Source organism: Nilaparvata lugens, chromosome 12 (genome assembly GCF_014356525.2).
Source record: "Nilaparvata lugens isolate BPH chromosome 12, ASM1435652v1, whole genome shotgun sequence".
Classification (NCBI taxonomy): Eukaryota; Metazoa; Arthropoda; class Insecta; order Hemiptera; family Delphacidae; genus Nilaparvata; species Nilaparvata lugens.
This window is the reverse complement of record NC_052515.1, coordinates 24,299,126-24,321,645: the sequence shown is the minus strand read 5'-3', so window position 1 is coordinate 24,321,645 and position 22,520 is coordinate 24,299,126. Positions and strand designations below refer to the sequence as shown.

Below are 22,520 nucleotides of genomic sequence, written 5' to 3'. Positions count from 1 at the left end.
TACTAATTGTACTTGATAATGTCGAGATAATAAATTTGATAAAACATTTCATGATACTAGTTTTTGTTGTTGGACCATCATCATGTTTCAATTGCATTCTCTCACATTTCTCTGTTATAGCTACATGAATTGACTGAAAACTGCTGTACTTGATAATGTCGAAACAGCAAATTTTATAAAACAATTCGAGATACTAGTTTTAGTAGTTGAACCATAATCAATATCCATTAAACATCGAATAGTAGAATTCAATGTGTGAGTGAAGCCCTACGATTGACCATTAGCTAAAGACCAATGAAGGTTGAGCTCCACTGCCATTGGCCGAGACTAGACACGCCCAAGTATTCCAAAAATGGTCTCATCTCGGCCAATAACAGTAGAGTTCAGTTTCCATTGGTCAACAACTGATGGTCAATCAGAGGGCTTCACCCACACTATATAATATCCTGCGTCTCCCAAAATCTTGAACAATTATTACAAATTTATAATTTTATAGCTTGTAATATGTTTATCTAATTTGTAACATTGAGTAGCAGAGTATATATTGTGGATGACGTCTTATGATAGGCCATTAGCTGTTGACCAATGAAGGTTGAGCTACAGTCTTGCTTGTAAAAATCAACTATAGACAACTATAAGGGAGTGAATCATGTTAGACATCCATGAAAATTCATGTTCCGATTCATCACTATGAAAATTAAGAAATAGATAACATGATCACATCAATCAAAATTATTTCTTTTAAATGTGAATATTTACTATTTTAGTGATAATGATGTGAAATTTTCCTCCTAAAAAAATGGTTCTGGAGCATCTAAATTTAAAAATCTTTGTGAAAAACTGAAAATTTTGTCAAGTGAACAACTAAAAGACTCTACCTATTTCGGAATGTGTACCTTATCTAAATTTGGGAGGGGGAATAGCACAAGTTCACCTTATTTTTTCTATCCCTATCATTTCTGATGATGTACTTATTGTATAGCCGTGTTCACACTGAACAAATGTTCGACAAACATGTTTGTTGGAAAAATTTGGGCAAATTTTATTATGTTTGACAAACAATGTTTGCCCTTGGCCAGTGTGGACGCGTCACCAACCAAAATATTTGTAAGTGGGATGAACAGGTTTTATGTTTTACAGCTGTCAAAACTGAAAATGTTTGGAAAAAACATTTGTTTGACAAACAATGATTGTCCAAACTTTTTAAAATGTTTGTCCCTGAGCTCCTCAACAAACATGTTTGCTGAGCATGTATGTCGAACATTTGTTCAGTGTGGACACGTCTTATTAGAGAAATACTGGAAGCTTTTGATTCATTACTCATATAAAAATTATGTAGTCTACTGTATGAATAAACAAAGAAAACACATTCGTGAACGTTCATGAAGAAAAATATTAAAAACATTTGATCTCATAAAAATCATGAGATAGCCTAATAACAATAAACACACACTCGTAAATCATCGTGAACTATATTAAAGTCACAAATGAACAGTTTCAAATTTTGATGCAGAAATGATGATTTAAACATGATTCACTTTCAGCCAAGAACGCTCTCAAATCATTTCATAGTTCAAAGTGGAAGTAGCACGACCAAGGATAAAGTAATTAGTGTTGTTAGAACAACACTTATACCACCATTCAGAAGCAGCAATTTTATTGTGGCAGGCTCCGAATTTTGCCAGCATTTTATTGAGCTGCTGCTAGAGTCTGCATTAAATACCAGTAATTTGCGGCGTCGTAATGTTTCAATTATTGCAAAACTGAATGCACTGCAGAGGGGAGATCTTACGACAAATTGCTTGCCAAATATGGCCAGTTGCAATGTGAACAAGGAGAGCGGCCAAGAAGAAGAAGAAGAAAGGGATGAAGAAGGTGGAGGAGTAGGAGGGGGAGGAAGAAGATGAAGAAGAAAAAGAAGAAGAAGAAGAAGAAGAAGAAGAAGAAGGAGAAGAAGAAGAAGAAGAAGAAGAAAAAAAGAAGAAGAAAAAGAAAAAGAAAAAGGAGAAATAGAGGAAGGAAAAGAATAAAATGACAGGGGGAGAGATGAGGAAGAAAAAGAAAGAATATGATGAAGAAGGAGGATGGAGGCGAAGAATAAGTGATGGAATAGAACGAATGGAGAAGAAGAAAGGGGGAGTCTTCTTCTCCTCTTTATTCTTCTTCAACTTCTTCTTCACCTTCTTGTTCTACTTGGGACAAGATGATGTAAATGAAGATACGGACAAGCAGAGAAAGTCGATTGAGAAGGAGAAGATTCAGGGTGATAATAAAAAGGAGAAGAAGAAGAAGCAGAAGAAGATGAAGAATGAGGAAAAGAGAAAGAGGGAGAAGATGAAGAAAATGAGTTTCAAGAGAGGAGAATAAGAACAAGGAGGAGATGATGGAGAAGAGAAAGAGGAGGAGGAAGAAGAAGAAGAAGAAGAAGAAGAAGAAGAAGAAGAAGAAGAAGAAGAAGAAGAAGAAGAAGAAGAAGAAGAAGAAGAAGAAGAAGAAGAAGAAGAAGAAGAAGAAGAAGAAGAAGAAGGAGAAGAAGAAGATGGAGAAAAATATGGAGAAAAAGAAAAGGAAGAAAGAAGTAATGTGAAACAAGTAAGGTCCTTTTGTTTGACTAGTAGGCAGACTGTGTTTATTAGCGTGAGAGTGCAGAGATACATATCTGTATTAAGCCATAAGATGAAAGGCTATGTGGAAATTAAATGGACAATGCTTTAAGAAGTTACTGTATCTACTTATTGTGACTGGAGATTTTTCTTTTGATTGTAGAAGTGACGTACAATGTTGAATTCTGTTGAATTCGTAGTTGAGTTTAGTTGAACAGTTGGGACTTTCTGTGCAACAGTGTAGATGGAAGTGTGATAATAAACTTATATTGAGAAAGGAGACTTGACATTTTTACAATTACTTTTTTTCGCCACACTGCACAGAAAGCAGCTGTTTTCCAGTCCCTACGTAGATCTGAAAGACCTTGTTTGCAGACGACGTCAGAAAAGGGTTTCTTTTCCTGTCTAGGCCAGAAAGTTGTCTCTTTCCAGCCGCTCATGGAAGTAGTTAATAAGTCATCCGCTAGATCGGGCGAGTGTCCACTTTCATCATCAACTGAAGTCGCCATGATTTCAGTTCCAGTTTCGAATCAAACTAATTCGCTTCCCAACCAGTTTTATTCAATTATTTATTGTTGATTAGTGCATTCCGAATTTTCAAAAATGCTTGAAGATGACTGTGGTTTTCCAAGTGAAATTTTAAAAGAATCTGAAATCCTGACTGCAAATCTTCTACCACTAAAATCAAGAGATAGGTACGATAGCTTAATGAGTATTCTTTATTTTGTACTTTTTTTATTTTGTCAGCAATACATGTAGTGTGGCGAAAAATATCGTTCGCACCACGGGCAAAAATGTTTTTCCAGCTCTCAATCTTTTCTAGTCCTCGGCCTACGGCCTCGGACTTGAAAACCGATTTCGAGCTGGAAAAATCTCATTTTCTGCTCTAGGTGCGAAATATACTATAATTGCAAATACTGTAAACAGCAAAACGTATCGGTTGCTTCACTATCTCCACTAATTCACTACTTCGCTAAAATATTGGTATGACTACCGAAACAATTCCTTTTGCTATCTACTTTTTTGCTCAGGGTGATGTCCGCATGAATTTAGCGCTTGTGCGTGGGTTATGAGAAGTATAACTAGATTAGAATAACTATTCTTCTTATTGAGGCAAAAATGCTATTTTAAAATTTTCAAAAAGAAGATGTATCATCCATTGGAATGATGATGAATACATCAATATGAAAACTGAGGGAAATTCAATTCTCCAATTGAAGAATTCAATAAATGATGTAGATGATTCTCAATACCAGAGAAATCTGTCATAGACTACTGGAGATTTCAATCGATTGAGAACTTTAACATTCTACAAAAAAATAAGAATATTTTTGTTAACTAATTAACTCTCATCTCCTCTAGTAACATCGATTTAAAATCAGTCTACTCAAGATCTCTTAGCAATAAGTTGAGGCAAATCGTTGACGTGTTTAGGCATCACTGTTTTTGATATAGATTCTGGTTTTTGGTGAATTTTCGGTTCAAAATTTTCTTTCTAAATCAATGTTTGAATTATTGAGCTTTCAAGTGTTTTTTTCGGCCTCCTAACCACATTACTAAATTCATAATTTTAACACTCGTCAATTATTCTCAAGGAGTGATCTCGGACCAGAAATGTGAAGTCCGTAAAGGTGCGAACAGATTTACGCGCCGCGAACAGGTGCAATTCATTTCTTAACAGCTGATGCCAAGCTTTTCATATCTGTGTTTTACCGTTTCTGTACGAATACAGATATAATCAGCTGATGGAAAGTGAATTGGTCGTGTTCACGGTGCGTAAATCTATACGCACCTTAACATAGCCATAGGTCCCCTGAGTCCAAAAAAGTGGTTTTTGTGTATTGGTCCTTGTGTGTGTGTGTGTGTGTGTGTGTTGTGTGTGTGTGTGTGTGTGTGTGTGTGTGTGTTGTGTGTGTGTGTGTGTGTGTGTGTGTGTGTGTGTGTGTGTGTGTGTGGGTGTGTGTGTGTGGTGTGTGTGTGTGTGTGTGGTGTGTGTGTGTGTGTGTGTGTGTGTGTGTGTGTGTGTGTGTGCGTGTGTGTGTGTGTGGTGTGTGTGTGTGTGTGTGTGTGTGTGTGTATGAGTGTATGTGCTTCTGTGTACACGATATCTCATCTCCCAATCAACGGAATGACTTGAAATTTGGAACTTAAGGTCCTTACACTATAAGGATTCGACACGAACAATTTCGATCAAATGCAATTCAAGATGGCGGCTAAAATGACGAAAATGTTGTCAAAAACAGGGTTTTCGCGATTTTCTCGAAAACGGCTCCAACGATTTTGATCAAATTCATACCTAGAAAAGTCATTTATAAGCTCTATCAACTGCCACAAAACTCATATCTGTAAAAAATTCAGGAGCACTGTGCCATCTATGCAAAGTTTGATTTTAGATTCCCAATTATCAGGCTTCAGATACAATTTAAACAAAAAAAATTAAGTGGAAAAGATTGAGCATAAAAATCTCTACAATTAATGTGCAGTAGCATTCTCACCTAAAATTGGAAATAAGCTCGAAATTAGAGAAAATAAGATTATTCAATTGCAAACTGTTGGCAACTGTTGATTCTATTAAATCATTCACTATGAAGAGATAGCAGACTTTGTGTGTCTGCAGCGCTTTTTTCCTGTCACCAGCTGGCTCAGATCTTAGAAAAGTAGACTGAAGATGCGCGGGAACACTAGCGTCAGTTGATCAATTTTCATAACGGCAAGGAAAGTTGTGTGAGTGCACCACACTAGATTTTTGATTTCATTACCAATAACATTTTGTAAAATAAATAGTACAAGCTAAGCTTGGTTTCTTCTTTCAGATTATGAAATCTATTTTTATAGATCATAGCAATGATTGTATTGGTGAATGAAAAATATTTATTTCAGTAACTGAATATCAATTTCGATCATGGAAACAATTTAAATTCAAAATTGACTTTCTATCCATTTCGAGAGAGTAATCTGTAATATCCAAGCAATTATGTAAGTCACACTTCAAATCCACTTATACCATCACGATGAACTACTAGAAAAAAAACCAAGTCAACATTCAGTTTCCAAGTGCGACCGACAAAATCCTACAGAAACAACTCACTGATTAAACGAAACGCATCGGATTAACTGATTTACCGACAAAACTGCCATAAAACCAGAAGTTCTAGATTCCGGTTACCTTGCTACTAAAACCGTCGTCTCAAGTCTAGAAGTTGTTACGTCATGCCTGAGTGAAAGTGACAAGGACAACGCAACATTATATTACTTCTGTCGCGGTCGCCATCTCAACCTTTCAACCAAAATATCAATCCCTAATATGATTGAACTTCTATTGAAAACACCTTATCATCTAGGAAAATCAGTGTATTCAAAGTTTCAGCAGCCTCGTAGCTTCTAATATTCTATTGTAATATTGTACTGTGTACTTCAAATACAGAGAGAGAGAGAAGAATACAGTAATTCAAATAATCTGATACTTTTATCAGGAGCATTATTTGCATTACTATAATCAGTGTTGTGCCATTATACGAGTATTGTAGAACTTTGGCCAATCATGATAAAATGTATTCTTAATTTTCCACTCCTCATCTGGGCTGTTTTATCAAAAATAAAACAATAAATAAATAAGGTTTTAATTCTAGTATTATACACACTTCTTCACTCCTATACTGATATGTAGGTCATTCACCTAGAATATAAACTATACTAAAATCAGAATCCAATTCGAGAAAATAAATATCAGGAATCAACATTTGGTTGCCTCACTTCGCTCGCCTCATCTGTCTTACCAGGGGGCTCAGCCCCCAAGTCCATCTATTGAATCATCCAGAAATAAGTTCAGTAGGCTCGTATTGATTATGATCAATTGATATCGAGAGGAACTTCACTATCAATATGTATCACAGTTTGACGCGAGAATTTCCAATGTTTTGAAACTCCTTTATTTACAGCACGCGATTCAGAAAGAAAACAGTTTTCTCGAAAAAAGGCACGCTACTCAACGTACATCGCGTGCGCTAAAGCAAGCACTGTGCAGCATGCGTCAAACGCACGGAAAATCGCATAAGTGTAACGTTGCTGATAGAATCATCTCTCCATAATTATATTCTCAAACTGTAGTCTTTTATAATTCCATAATCGTTACTTACAATTTAAGGGAGGCTGGATACCACTTTACAATTAATTCCCTCTACCACTTGTGCCGGGCACTCTCTTTAATTCAGGCCTTTTCCCAAGTTATAATAGTAAATTTAATACGCAATAGACTAGAGCCATTATTGTAAGTGAGTTAGCGAAATAAATTATTTTCTCTCTCTATTATGAACGGCCATGACTTCGAGTTTCCCATGATAGATATTTAAAAATTGTGGCTCCGAGTCGTCGAGGAATGTAGATTATGGAATTATCTCTAATACTTAGCCTTCCTGTCGCCACATAGAGTGCGATAAGTTGGAAAACAGCAAGCATTGAAATTATAACAAACTACCGATTTTGCAGTTACTATTTGGTCCAAAGGCTCTAGAAGCCACGCGACGATTGGTCAAATTGATTCTCTTCGCCCAATAGGAGACCTGTTTCTAAATACAGTAGTGGGGGGGATTCCCCAGTCGAGAGACCAGATTACGTTCCGGAGGACACTTTGCTAGGAGCACTACGAGAGTAAAGATGTAGTCACTATGTTTCCCCCTTTTTGGGCAAGTTTATGAGTTTATATCATTTTTAGTTAATGTAGGAGCTAGTTTTATTTTTTATTAATGTTTAAATTTACTAGTAGTGCCATGTCCTGAAAGGTTTAATTGTGTTTCTTCATCATGTACGAATAATTGTTTCTTCAAATAACCGCTAAGGTACGTAAAATAAGGTTAAAATATAATTTAGGGAATTTAATTGATTGAAACTTCCATAAGAGTATTGAATTAATTAAGCCTGTTATTTTTCAAGTTAATAATATTGATTGAGAATAATCCTTTTGATTTTATTAGTGATGGAAGATAATTATAAATTTTTTTTCTAAAGAAGTATAGAAAGTTTTCAGTTACGTTACATTTGAGTTATTGTTTCTGGAAATATATTATCGTAGAGTATCGCTGAAAGTCAGGAAGATAGCCTTTAAATTGGAATGAAATTTTTAAGATTATGTTCATATTGAGTTTATGACATTTTATAATTTTATATTTTTTTCAGACTCTGTTTTCTTATGTCATTAAGGCTTTCGAATAATTTAGTAAATTTTTATGATAGAAATCTTAATAGATAAAGAAGAAAGTTTTTCTTTTCCATGAAATTAATATTAATAAATGTTGGCTAGCGCACAAGTTTCCTACAATACTAGTCGAGCTACTATATGAAAAATTATATTTGATTTTGCAAACCAAACGAAAAATATCATAAAAGTTAACATCATAATTAATGAAATATCCATTTTTCTAAAAGCATTATATTAATTTATTACGAGTGTTTTCATAAAGTTGCATTGTAGATTAATGACACTCTGGCAAGTAAATTTGTTTTAAATCTGTTAAATTTTGAGAATGAAATCAGAACGTCAAGATAAAATCTAAATTAAATAACAGAATAAACTCCTGTTTTAGCTTTTGATGAATTGTAGGAAGAGTTAGAAATTAATGCTGTAATACATTTATTTACAGCGGTTCATGTGTGTCCCCAAACCAACTTCTTGTACTACCACCCCTTTGGTTCCGCAACTTTATGTAACACCGCTTCAAGACACCCGTTCAGACGACAGGTCTAGGGACGTAAGAGGACGTCGCCGTCAAGCCAAATTCAACCGGTAAAAGCTCACCGCCAAAAACAAGGTACTGTAACCCCGACGATAAAGCAACGTACAGACCAACGAAAGTGCAGTGTAGTGAAACAAAGGTTCATTCGAGAATGTCAATCAGAAGTGGGGATTCAAAATTATTATGAAATGGGTTATATGGGTTACTATCGACGAAACTTGGGTTCAACGGGCTTTTCTTTCTTGAGTAATTTTATGTTGAAGTTAATTATTTGTTTTTTGATGACTGATATTGTTTGGTTTTGTGACGTATTGCTATCTAAACGGGGATAGTAATGCGCCCCCGAATCAGATGAAGAATGTCAACAAAGTAACATGAAATTGTTGTTTCTGTTGTTCGATTTTAGTTGCCAATGTTTATTGAAGCTGTTTGTATTTTTCAATTATTTCAAATTGTAGTGTTTTTCTATAGTATAAACCTATTAAATCAGGCATGGCAAGATTAATTGAAGTTTTCTTGACTCTAGCCCGTTCACCTGCATGAATTAGGTATAGACTCAGGTATTTTCTAGATGTGTCGGCCTATTTCTAAATTCTAAATTTTATTCAAAATTATCTTATCTATTATCTTTTAAAAAGTGCAGGCACACACTCAACTTTCATGGATAAGTGTCGTATACGAAATTATATTGGCAAGCTTGTAAACTACAAAAATAATAATCACAGAGCCTCTCTTCCTGAAAATGAAAGGAAATCACTCATTCAACAATATTTTCAATCTTGATACAAAAACTAGTTTACAGTCACGGTTGTAAGCGCAATCTATACTTCGAACTTAACATGAAATGAAGAATTATGGTACATCTACAGGTATGGTAGTAAAGTATTTACATATAGTATGAATACTGCACAACACGTTTTTTTGTACGCTTGGAAATGATTGGGTAACGCAAATAATTACATACAAAGGCGACCAAGTATGTTATACAGTGGGTGTAAAAAGTAGATCGACTCGAAGTTGAACTCAGATGCTAATCTGATATTCAGTTCAGTTTCAAAACTACTCAGCGTATGATAGGTTAGTTGCACCTACAGTACGTTTCAGTCCAAACTGTCAGTGAGCCACATAAGCATCAATGATACCTGATTTAACCAATGCTGACACTTGACAGTTTCACCTAGAGTGAGATTAGCTTAAAACTGTCAGTGTTCTTTATGTATAACATCAATGCTTCCCTATTTAACCTATGCTGACAGTTCCACATATAGTGAGATTCTCTTTAAACTGTCAGTAAGTCCCATAAATCACATTAATGATATCAGATTTAACCAATGCTGCAAGTTTCGTCTAGAATAAGACTCACTTTAAAGTGTCAGAATGCCTTATAAATATCATCCATGCTTCCCGATTCAACCAGTGCTGACAGTTTAAAGTGAACCTCACTGGATAATAATTAACATCCGCTCATTCGAGTTTGGCGCGGAAGCTCTGGAAATTACATCACAGTCAACTAGGAACGACTTCAAGTTGAGTTAAATAACCTACAAACCTACGATGTTGTCATACCAGCGTCGTAGCGCCCATTTGAACAATGCTACATTTAGACGAAGTCAACTTGTCGTTAACGGTCTAGTAGTTGCAAGTCTTGTTGGGTTTTCCTGAGTTGTATGTTTCGGATAATTATTGTTCACTTACTATCACTTAACTCGTGAATTGCTACTTTGAAGCTTAGCATGTAATGATTGAATAGAAGTCATTCATAAATGGAATGAACAAGCTCAATTTAATAGGATGAAATCCTAGAATATAATTTTTCATTATTTAATAAATAACTTTAAAGTTGAAACCATGATCTGTAAAAATAAAATCATTCATGAAAAGCGAGGTTCAGTAATTATTCAGTTGCCAGTGAGCCTTAACTAAACTTCATATTGTATTTGGATCCATGCACAAAAAAATTATTGATTGACAATGATCAATGGAGAATAAGACCTAGGTATAGGCCTACAGTTAATACAAGATACACTACAGATAGGTTTTCTACAGTCAGCCTGAATAGCACTGGAACTTTATCAGTAAGTTCAATAGATTATAAAATATTATATCGTTGATGAAGCTGGAAGAAGCCAATTTCTTATTATATCGAGGGTTGACGCTTTTTTTGACGTAAAGTGAGTTTTGAAAATTGAATTTAATATGAATCTTCACAAGACATGCAAAGTACAATGAACATTAATTAATACAGGTCAGTAAGAAAGGAAATCATCCTAAACAGCATTTTTTTAAGTATTGAACCAGTTCAGTTGATTGGAGTGATCTCCTGTTGAGGGGAAATTCATGGTTGGATGAAGAAGTTAGTCATCAGGAGCTTCTAAAACTACCTATAGCAATGTTTGTTTTAGTTTTGTTTATTATAGCTGTGTTGATAGACAATAATTAAAACGTCCATATGGAGTATAAAGTACAAAAATAAAGTTCACTGTCTATAGAACCAAATTTTGTATCACAATGTAGACTATTTATCATTCCAGTTTAGATTTCCATATTTTATTTTAATTTTTCATCGTTTAAAAGTTGAGTATTTCGAAATCAATCCTATCCATATGATTATTGTTAACAACATGATTGATGACTCAATCTCTCAATCAGTAGTCGAATAACCATCATTGAGGAAATTTGAAGTCCTATAAATAAATATTATATTCTATTCTCTATTATCATATTATATTCTAATTACTAGGGAAACACTTTTGGCCACCAGGTGACTTTCGATGGCCATGCACATTATTATCCAGACAGTCAACTGAATCAATCCTAATGATTTTTGTTAAGAACAATCATGACTTAATCACTCAATAACTGAATTTACTGAATCAATCCTGATGATTTTTGTTAACAACAATCATGACTCAATCACTCAATAACTGAATTTACTAAATCAATCCTGATGATTTTTGTTAACAACAATCATGACTCAATCAAAGATTGAAGCTTCATTATTGTGGGAATTGGAAGTCATAAAACCACCCACTCAATTCTCAATTACTAGGAAATCACTTTCGTTCACCGGTAGCCATCCTTTCTCCGTGCTAACCCAGTTCGCGACAATCATTATCTACTCCTCAATGGATTCACTTATTGCAAAACCAGTTCAAGCCACCAATTTCAGTTCCAGTTAATCTTGCAGTAATCTGTTTGCCGAAGACTACTTCAAACCCAACCAATTACTGCAAAATTGAGTCCACTTTTTTGAAGCAAGATTCATTTCAGCATTGGCTAAATTAGACACATTCATGTTGTTTATGAGAGATTCTGCCAGTTTTAAATGAATCTTACTATATTGAGATCCTCTAAAATCTGTCAGTATTAGTTGAATGGGATGCATTGATGTTTTTTATAAGATATGCTGCCAGATTGAGGTGACTCCTACTCTAGTGAGATTCTTTTTGAACTGTCAGAATTGGTTGAGTTTGGGTAGCATTGATGTAATCCATAAGAGAAGCTGCCAGATTGAAGTGAATCCTACTATGGTGATTTATCTTGAATCTGTCAGCATTTGTTGAATGCGTAGTATTGATATGTTCTATAATAAATGCTGTTGGTTTGAAGTGAATCCAGCTCTATATAGCAACCAATTTTGCTGCCTATTACCCTAGAGACGGAAATGGAGCGAAATTTGAAATTAATGGAGGTAGAAAGCTGAATGAACTACATCGTCGGCTTCCGGATTCAGGTAGCAGGTACCACTGGGAGAATACTATCCTCGATAATTTTACTCATCAATGATTGTCACAAAAATTATGTCATTCAGGGGGATAACTGTGTAATATTTCAGCATAAAAATGCGAAATCCTTTAGCATGTGATCCATCAGCACCTCTCAAATGAAAATGAAAATTGAAAATCTCCTCAAGGCTGTGCAAAGGCTAAAAATAAACTTTCTACTGATGATATTTTTCAAAGTTTTTCGATTTTTATATCAAGCTATCAAAAGGAAAAGGTTTTTTCGGAAAAACATTTTTTTCTTATCATTACTTTTTGAGATATGATCGCCTAAAGTTTAAATTTTTGGGACAGAACATTTCAATTTCGGTAAGAGATGAATCCATGAGATTTAGAGGATAAATTCTTCACGGTATTGTTGATTGGATAAAACAAAATTGCTTTGAAAATATCATTTTTTGAAAAAGTTATTCAATTTACCAAAAATAACTTTTAGTTGACTTTGGAGTGTTCTCTAGCACTCAACCTTGTACACGGGGACAATAGTAACGTCCACTACTAGCTGCTGGGAAGCGCCATCACACGGGGACATAGTAGCGTCTGAACCCTTCTCACAGGGACAATAGATGGATTTTCAGGAGCCGCTACTAATGGACAGGTCTAGTATTGGACATCAATTCTAGCCCACCATTATTGTCCCTGTGTGCAGCGGTCTTCCGGCTAAAGGTGCATTTCCGTTTCTTCGTAAACTTCCGCAGTCGACGACGACAAGCATTGTTGACATTTATATTGTCCAAATTTCAAGTGTGCTAAAACAGCTGATCAAATAACTTTTCATTATTTGTGTTTATTATTCAAGAGTTAAATATTTATAATAGTATCATCATATTAACAATTATATTAACAAATAAATGAATAAATAAATAAAATATTGCCATTTGAAAGTATAAACTCAACCTCCCCCATTAGAACATAATTGAACATAATCTTTTGGGTTATTTAGACAAATTGAAATCCACCCAATCTGAGATCCTCACCCTGTCATGGTCGACGACGGCATTTACGCACAAACGAAAACCCAGCTTTAGAGATATATTCACTGTAGTTGACAACTATTTTCTATCTTATGGAATATGGGAGCTTGATAAACCTTTCAATTGAGGTGATTGACCCTATAATACTAGTAGCTCTGTGAACAGTAGACCTCACGCAGATTTTTCATCCACAAGTATTCATCTGGTGTCACCTGTTCACCGGCATCTCCAGACATCTGTGTAATGCATGTAATGAATAATCCACTTGTCAGCTAATTGATTATGAATAATTAATTCTATAGTCTGATTAATCCTATCTTCAGAGTAGATGATATAAATAGTGATATCGGACTACGGAGGAAATTCTGTTTTCCTTTCATATTATCCTTGAAATGCAAAATTTAAATAAAAACTTGTGTAGGCTATACATCGACGCGCAATTAAAAAAGGAATACTCCTGCCAGATCTCATATAATTCTATCAACACGTTTGGCTGTAAATGTGTAAATGCGTTACATACATACAGACAGACAAAAGAAAATCCGAGTTAAAACATGAACCTCACTGCGTTCGCTCAATTAGGTGGGTTTCAAACTATTAATAGTATGTATCAAAATAATAATAATAATAGTGTCAATTTTAAATGTACCTGTATCGATTGTAAGTATGGCAGCAACCAATTAGCGGAGCTGGTCACCAACAGGAGCTGAAAGCAGAGAAAGTCCATTTAAAAACATACTCTATGTTTTCTACTACGTACTATAATATTATTGAGCCACATAAAATAATAAAATATTAAAACGTCTATAGATTTAGGTTTTCAACTACTTGCTATTTACGTTCGAATTTGACCTTGGTTTCGCCCTAGATATCTGTTAGTTTTTGTTGTAGCTCTTGTATTCTCGTGCTTTCTGGTTTCAAATTTGTTTATTCCTTCATTCTTACTCATATTATTCATATGTTGGTCTCATTTACTAAGTTTCTCTTCACTTGTTGTTGTTTAACGGTTTTCATAACCATATTTGGAATACTTGGGCGTGTCTAGTCTCCGCCAATGACAGTAGAGCTCAACCTTCATTGGTCAACAACCAATCGTAGGGCTTCAACTATACCATACAATTTTGTTGCTCGATGTTTAAGCTTCCAGTTTACTAGAGATTGATAATGTAACAACCAAGACTAGTAATTGTTTTAGTAGATTAGTGGTTCTGACAGTATCACAGTATCAAGTCGTTTTCATTCAACTGGAATATTTGAATATTAGAAGACAATGAGTTAAGTAGTCCAGGCAATGAATGCTCAAAAAAGGGTATAGAGGAAAATGTTTGGAAGACTATTTTTGACCCCACAGTTCTGTAAGGAGGTAGTAAGGAGGTAAACATATCAAAAGTCCCCACCCCTAATCATTGTGCTGAGGGGGTGGGGGTGGTTCAAAGGTACCATTTTTTGGTTTCTCGCATATAACTCGAAAACTATGTATCTTACGGACATAACTGTTTCATACAAAATTGAAGCTTACATAATTTCCTACAATATTTACCTCATAAATTTTTCTATATCTTCTCTAGTTTTCGAGATATCCGCTCTTGAAGGTGTGACATTTTTGAAAAAATACGTTTGCATCTAATTTTTTTTCAATTTTTTGCTCATATAACTTTTTAAAAATCGATGGGGAAAGTCCATGCTGATCATAAGCTTGAATACAGCATTGGATTCGCTTCAATTTTATGTATAATTTTACACTTTCACGAATCTCCCTACACCTTTTGCAGCAGCTTTAGTGTTGATTGTGAAATCTCAATTTTTGCAACAATAGACCAAATGACAAAGGAATTTGGAGGGAATGTTTTAAACACAATTTTTGACTTTTTAGCTTTGTTAAGACTAGTTAGGAGAAGAACATATCAAAAGTCCCCATTCCTAACACATGTTCTAAGAGCTCATAACAGCTTTTGTTGAGATAGTCATGAAATAATATCAAAAATTCATTGAAGTGAAGTCAAAGTTATAGTTAAGTATGAGTTTATTCGGTCCAGATATATGCCAGACTATCATCAATTAATATGAGAACTATCCAAAATCTATCCATCTAGTCCACTGGTTTGAATGGCCAAAAACATTTTTTTGGTCCAGATGCATGTACCAGGATAAGAACATCAATTTATATGAGAACCATCAAAAGCTAATGTATATTACACATTTGCACTGGTTTCGATCCAGGTATATGTACAAGCGTATCAAGTTATATTGTGAGAACTAACCAAAAGCTATCGAATTGTTTATTGCACTGGTATCACACACTTTCTTTTAGGATGCCACTTTCTTCTGCAATTGCTACTTCCTATTTGCATGTGACAGTAAAATTGCAGACCGATTTCCATTGTTCAGCCAGCACTACTTATATTATTATTTGATAACGATACGCTCGCTAGTTCCGAGCGTATAAAATTCAATTTTACATTTTAATGAACCTTGAATTTGCTTAACCGTGACTTTAGTCTACAGTTCTTTACTGGAATTTCTCAAGCCTGCACTTGCCCGCTGAAATTTCCAGTATTAAGAACAGACTGTAGGTAGACTGTAGATGAAACAAAAAATGTTATTCATAATAACCTTCAGGGTCTCTCAGTGGACCGGGATGTTTTCATAAGAATAAGATGACTAATTCTTCAAGAATATCTATTTGCTAATGTTATGGACATGAATACGTGGTGAAAAGGTTTCCATTTACAAGTGACAAAAATTATACTACCATAGACTACCTCTATAAATTCCGAGCAAAGGAGTGAGAGAAATTGATCATGATCTAAGTACTACTAATACTTTCTCTCCAATCCAAAGCTAGGTAAACGAAAGCTATAATAAATTATAAAAATTTGGAATGAATATTATTCATACACAAGAAAAATAGACAAAATGTGATGAATATGATGATGCACTATAGTGAGGTCCATGTTATAATGGCAGTGGAGAAAGATAGGAGACGAACGTTGCCGATCCTCTGTCTTGTTAATGCCTTCTATAGACGGTAGCTATGGATGTAATATTAGCTGTGCATTCACATTTAAAATATAATTAATTACATTTTATTAAGCAAGAAATTATATTTTCAATAATTTCATAATGAATTTTCATAATTAAGATGAACTATTTCGTTAATTAATTATTAATTCTACATTGTTGAAAAACGATCTGGCAACAGAACAAAGCGAGAAAGAGATAGCGCTATCCGCTTTGTTGAATGATATACGAGGATAGCAAAACCATTGCCAATCAAAAACTGCCATTATAACGTAGACCTCACTATAGCATTGTCTACAAACGAAGATTGGAAAAGGATGGAGCTATCTGCTTTGTTGGATGATAGACAAGATGATTGCCATATATGCGGACCTCACTATAGTTGCTAGTAACTAGATTATAGTTTTTATTTAATCGACCCATTGTATACGTTTTCGTTGTCTTTTTGTTGAAGTCATTCTTGATCATAGTTTTTCCAGTCTGCTAGATAAGCTCCAGGTTTCTTGGTTCAATGTCCAAGCAGCTACAAAAAATACTTCGCAAATTTTATGAACAACTTTCCTACTCTAGTTAACTGGAATTTGTATGTTGAAAAATTTTGTTGTTTGAATATTATATCAAAATATCCAGATCCACGTTCACATAGAATCGAAAAAATGTGTAAGTTTTTTACAATATAAAACTTTCCAGATCCAACTCCACATAGAAATAAAGAACACTGTATGATGCGGATAATTATTCTTTTAGGATGAATATCAATAATTTTACAATGGATAACTAGCTGACATGGTACTTTTTAATGAAATTTGAATAGTAGATGCCAAGAAAATTGTTGAAATTATGGATTGAGGAAAGATTATACCAACTTATAATCTCAATCTCTACTTTAAAACGGCCTATTTACAAACTCAATCATCATAACATTATTTCCAAGAGAATATTACAACTTTATTATTATAAGCTGGAAAAACTCTTCAATCTTCCATCCTTTTTTGCACCACTTTCTTTTTATTTTGTTTTAATGTGTAGTCTTGTTGTTGTTTGCATGTATTCGTATTGTTAATCACTGTATTAGACTTTTATGTGTGTGTAAAAAGAAATGAATTGAATTAATGAATACATTTCATGTCTTTAGACTTCACCATTCTGAATAGACCTTATGTCTTTGTCTTTTCGATGAATTTGATGAATACTTGAGAGTAGAGAATAGTATCACTACCAAAAAAAAGGGAATGAGAATAATATAACGGACAAGAAATGTGAAAGGTTCATATCTGTGATAATATAGTAAATATGTAGATTGTAACAGTTGTAGAGAGAATAAGAAGAAGAGTAGAGAATAGAAGTAAGAATAAAATAGTATAAAAATTGTAGTTCAGTATATGGATGAGGGGCAGTATGGTAAAGAGGAAGGGACAGAGAAGCAATAGAAAAAGGAGCAGGAGGAGGGAGAAAATGAGTTGGAAGAGGGAGATAAGAAGGAAAAGGAGATGATAAGAGGCCGAAGAAAAAACTAGGGTGAGAAAAAATATATTTATAATAAATTGCAATCTCAGTGATTGGACTAAGAACAGGAGTACGAACAACTGAGTAAACATAAATATTGAGGAAATGGAGTAAATATGGGTGAAACAATTATGTTTCTAAGCAACTAAGTACCTGATACAATACTTCAGTCACACTAAGCAACGTTTGCAACAATCAAAAAAGTCGTACTTCGACAAAACGATAATAACGTTAGCGTATTCTCCTCTCAATAACTGTACTATTTATAATGAAATTTGGCAAGCCATTAAAACAATGTTTATTGAAAGAAAATTTGAGAAAAATTAAAATCACAAGTTATTGAAACTGATATTAAAGTTATGAATATGAGTATCGTACTGAACAAAAAACGTAACAATATAAACACCAATCAATTCATACTTCTGATTACTAGAACACTCTATGCTCTCTCTCTCTCTCTCTCTCTCTCTCTCTCTCTCTTGTGAATTTTTGTAAATTCATCTATAATTTTGCTCTATTGTAAGCTATTGTATATAAGTGTATAAGCCAGTATATATTGTAATCTACATAAATAAAGTACTCAATCAATCAATCTCATGCAAATAATACTCATATTCATCACTCAAAGCTACAAATTTAGGGTGAAAATGCCAGAACTAGTCAGAAAATAAACACACCATCTCAGTACTTATTTGTTTGATAGACAGGAACATAGACTGACTGCCTGACTTGATGGTGACAAGCGTTCAATGTCGATATAGTGAGATTCTCTTTAATCTGTCATCATTCCTCATGAGAAACATCAATATCCCCCATTCAACCAATGCTGACATTTCAAAGCAAATCTCACCATAGACCCGACCCAGGCCTTGAATTCAAAAACCAAAGAAAACTCGTGCAGTGAAACGCAACCGGCATTTTCCGGCTGGATTTTCCGCGCCAACAGTTTTCCGTTGTAGAGACATCCTCTTTTCCTCTTCCACCTGTTTTCCAGTAAATTGCCTCAATATATTTGCACCTGTTGACGTCTTTGACCTGCCGTTATTTAGTTATCAATCACGGAATTCATTCAAGTGTAACCTGAGAACTCTGACATTGGATCTGAACTAGGTTTGGTAACTTCATGTTAGTAGGATATTTTCTAGATTTATTGTAAAAATTATGTATTTCACTCAAACCACAGTAATATTATTTCGCGTGAATTACATTACATGTTTTGTTTTGTTTTTATATTTTATTATTATTCTCAAAACACTGTAAATATTTTTTCCTACAGTTAGCCTTCCTTGAAAAGTGGCCATTCCTGCACTGATTACAGAACGCAAAGAATCACTTTTCCGCTCTAGTGCGGGAAAAAATTTTTCTGCACTCCAGATTTACAAGATGGCAACGCAAAATAGTTAGTAGGTTATATGGAGCACCAGTGCAGCAAAATCAAAATAAAGTTGGTAACAGTGACTGTGGTGCACGTTATAATAATATGAAGGCAGTGGACAACAGTGGATGACAGCGACAGCCACCACATGAGTGACAGCCGCCTTCATCCATTTACTACTACATTATTCAATTTTAAATAAATTAAGGTTTTTATCGATAATAAAATTACACAGAAAAACATTTGATGGATTTCAGGGAATTTCACCCATAATTACCCACTTTTCATATTCAATGGTAACTTTAGGAAAAATTTAATGTGAAATACGTGCGCAAAGTTCCTCTGCTGCACTCAAGAAACCATTCCGCCCTCGCCTACGGCTCGGGCGTAAACGTTTCTTTCGGTGCAGCAAACTGTCACTTTGCGCACTGGTTGCACAAATAACTATTTTCAATATGGAGATTTTCATTGTTTTTTTTATTGAGAAAAGCATCACTATTATTTTACAATCCGTTGTATTGCAGAAAATGTCAGTCTACACGGAAGATTCTTATGTAAAGATGTCTGACTTAATAAAACCTCTGCGGTGATAAGATTACTATAAAAAATGGAATGCTACAAGTTAATAAATAATAGCCTGTAATCCAATAGATAGAATAAAAAACTATACTATAATTTGATGAACATGTGAAGAAAATGAACAGTATCGAATGAATATTATCAAAACCACAGATTTATTCAAACATAATTATGCTATTTTCGATTTTTGCAGCATTATCAATGTCTAGTAAACGGAAACCTCAAACATTGAGCAGCTATATATAGTATAGTATTGGTAAAGCCCCACGATTGGCCATCAGCTGTTGACCAATGAAGTTTGAACTCTACTGTCATTGGTCGAGGCTAGACACGCACGAGTATTCCAAAAAAAGTCATGAGAACCGTTGAACAACACTGAACAGTATTTAAACCTATTCTAACCTACCGAATGTACAATAAGAAATGTTCATAATTCTCTATAAATACAGTAGAAAATTCTAAAGAGCCCTCACCAACAACAAATTTTCATTCACTCCAAATAAGGTAGAGAGTTAGTGGGAAGGATATTTTGAATATTCTTTCCGAAGAATGGACATTGATATGTCCGAAGCTCCGCCAATTTATGTAGATGCATAACAATATTATATATAGTTATTCCAAATTGTTTTTTTTCATATCATATATACAGTTCAATAATTATTTTCTTAGTCTATATTATGTTAATTCATCTATAATTTTACTGTATTGTAAGCTATTGTATATAAGTGTATAAGCCAGTATATCTATATAAGTTTTGAATGAAGAATGTTGTAATGTTTCAAGGAAACATAAGGGTTTAACCTGTTGTCTGCATGTATGTATTTATGCTAATAAATAAAAAAAATATCGGGGCACCGAGCTTCGCTCGTTATTTATTTATTGATAAACAGAGTACAATTCTTCATAATGATTGGGACAAACAGGCACAGCCAAAAACTGTTTCTTCCCCGAATTTTGATTTATACACTATAAATGGTCCAAAAAGTAGGTTATGTTTCATACACTTGAATTCAGGTCCAATTTTCAGTCAAAATATTTAAAAACAGAAAAGTTCTAATTTAGATTGTTTACAAACCAAATTGCTGAATAACAAAATAACACTCACTAATTTAGAGTGATGAACCATGTCATGTCAACAAATCAGATTATTTTGATAGAGTCTATTAAAATTTCTAGATAATATTTCTCACGAGATACGGTAAGCTGTTTGAATGATTACACAGCTGATCTCCCACACAGGCACACGCATCTTCTGTTATCGACAGACGACGAAATCTGATCTTCCAAGGATGAATTATCCTTTTAATGTCCTTCAGAGAGTTTTTCCAGGGATGAGACCTAGTGCAATCGAATCTTTATATTATAAACCTACTATGTTCTGAATTTCGTGAGAATCGTTAGAGCCGTTTTCGAGATCCGGTGAAATACAAACATATAAACATCTAAACATATAAACAGAAATTGCTCGTTTGATAGTATAGGATATTGTAATCTACATGAATAAAGTACTCAATCAATCAATAAGGAAGGGTACCGGTACATGATAGTAATCAGAAGTTTTCAAGACGAAATAAAAACAGAATGGTCAAGGGCTATTCTCTACAAGATCAACATCTATTACCAATAATTTTTGTTGATAATTCGCTCATTCCACCCTACATGACAGCAAAATGGGAGTTTCCAAGATAAGATAAAAACGAAATCTACAAAAATTATTCTCCCCAGAATAAGAATCATTAACACAAGAACAGGAATCAAAACAACGCATCTGTTGAGAATTAATAATGCGTAGCTTCTTCCTCCAATTGTGAAGTCAAATCTCTTCGGAAAAACACTATTCAACCATTTTTATCTATACACTACAAATAAGATATGTTGTAGCCTACAGTGAGTTTAATTTGATCTGGCAGTATTGCTTGATTGTGGAAGCAGTTATGCTATATATAAGAAGTGCTGACTGTTTAAAGTGGATCCCACTTTAGCACCTAACCTTCAGTGTTTAAGTTATCTTGGAGAATCTCCACTAATAGACACACATTCGTCTATTTCCGGCTAATTTGCATGCCAATACTCTCACAATCATCTCACATGAGAAGATAGCAGACAGTGTGAGTGTATGTACACTTGAAAATTCACAAATTCAGTAACATTGGAAGTCAAGGCTAGCTGTCTTTACTTGATAGATGCCTGAACTCGTGAAGTTTAGACGGAGTGGTTGAAGGCTTGGGTAAAAAAGTGGAAATAAAAGGGAAATATGTAAGGTGGAAGAAGATGGAATGAGAGGTTGGTGAGGAAAAATGATGGAGATAAACTACGAATGGGGAATATTCATTTCTTCACTAAAACTCAGAATCAAATCAGTGATTGAGAAATTTGAAAATCAAATCAATGAGGGTGGGAATCAACAGAATAAATTATTCGAAACTGTTTCTCTTTGTAATGTTGATAGTTATTAGTTAATACAGTCAAATGTCTAAATAACGGAATAATGTAGTGAAATAGAATTATGTCAAAAAGGAGATATTAGAAATGAAATGGATGAAGAAATAGAAGTTAGTTGAGGAGAAGCTGATAAGAAGAGAAGGAGAACGGAAATAGAGAGGAGGTAGGAATTAAATGGGGTGAAATAAATGAGGACTTGAGGGTGGAATAAACATAGAGAATGGATAAGTTGCTGATGATTAATACAGTAATAAACAGCAACAGATTGAAGAAAAAAGGAGAAAATCAGTCAAAAATAGTACGCAAAAATTTAAGGATATATTCACAAAATTTTGTTCAAGAACAATTATACAGCAAAGTTGGTTTCATTGCCTAGCAAGGAACCTTGCAGGAGAACAAGAAGAAGAAGAAAAATGGGAGGCAATAGAATATTGTAAGGAGATCAACGAATAAGAAGAAGAAGGAAAATTGGAAGAAATATAAGTTTTTTCGGAGAGATCTACCTTGGC

At 34.2% G+C, this 22,520-nt stretch overlaps 1 protein-coding gene across 2 annotated transcripts in view; it reads left to right on the top strand.

Moving 5' to 3' along the window:
- Positions 1–22,520, top strand: part of LOC111059935 (alpha-N-acetylgalactosaminidase) — a 90,023-nt gene that overhangs the window by 46,673 nt on the left and 20,830 nt on the right. The gene's annotated exons all lie outside the window — the stretch shown is intronic.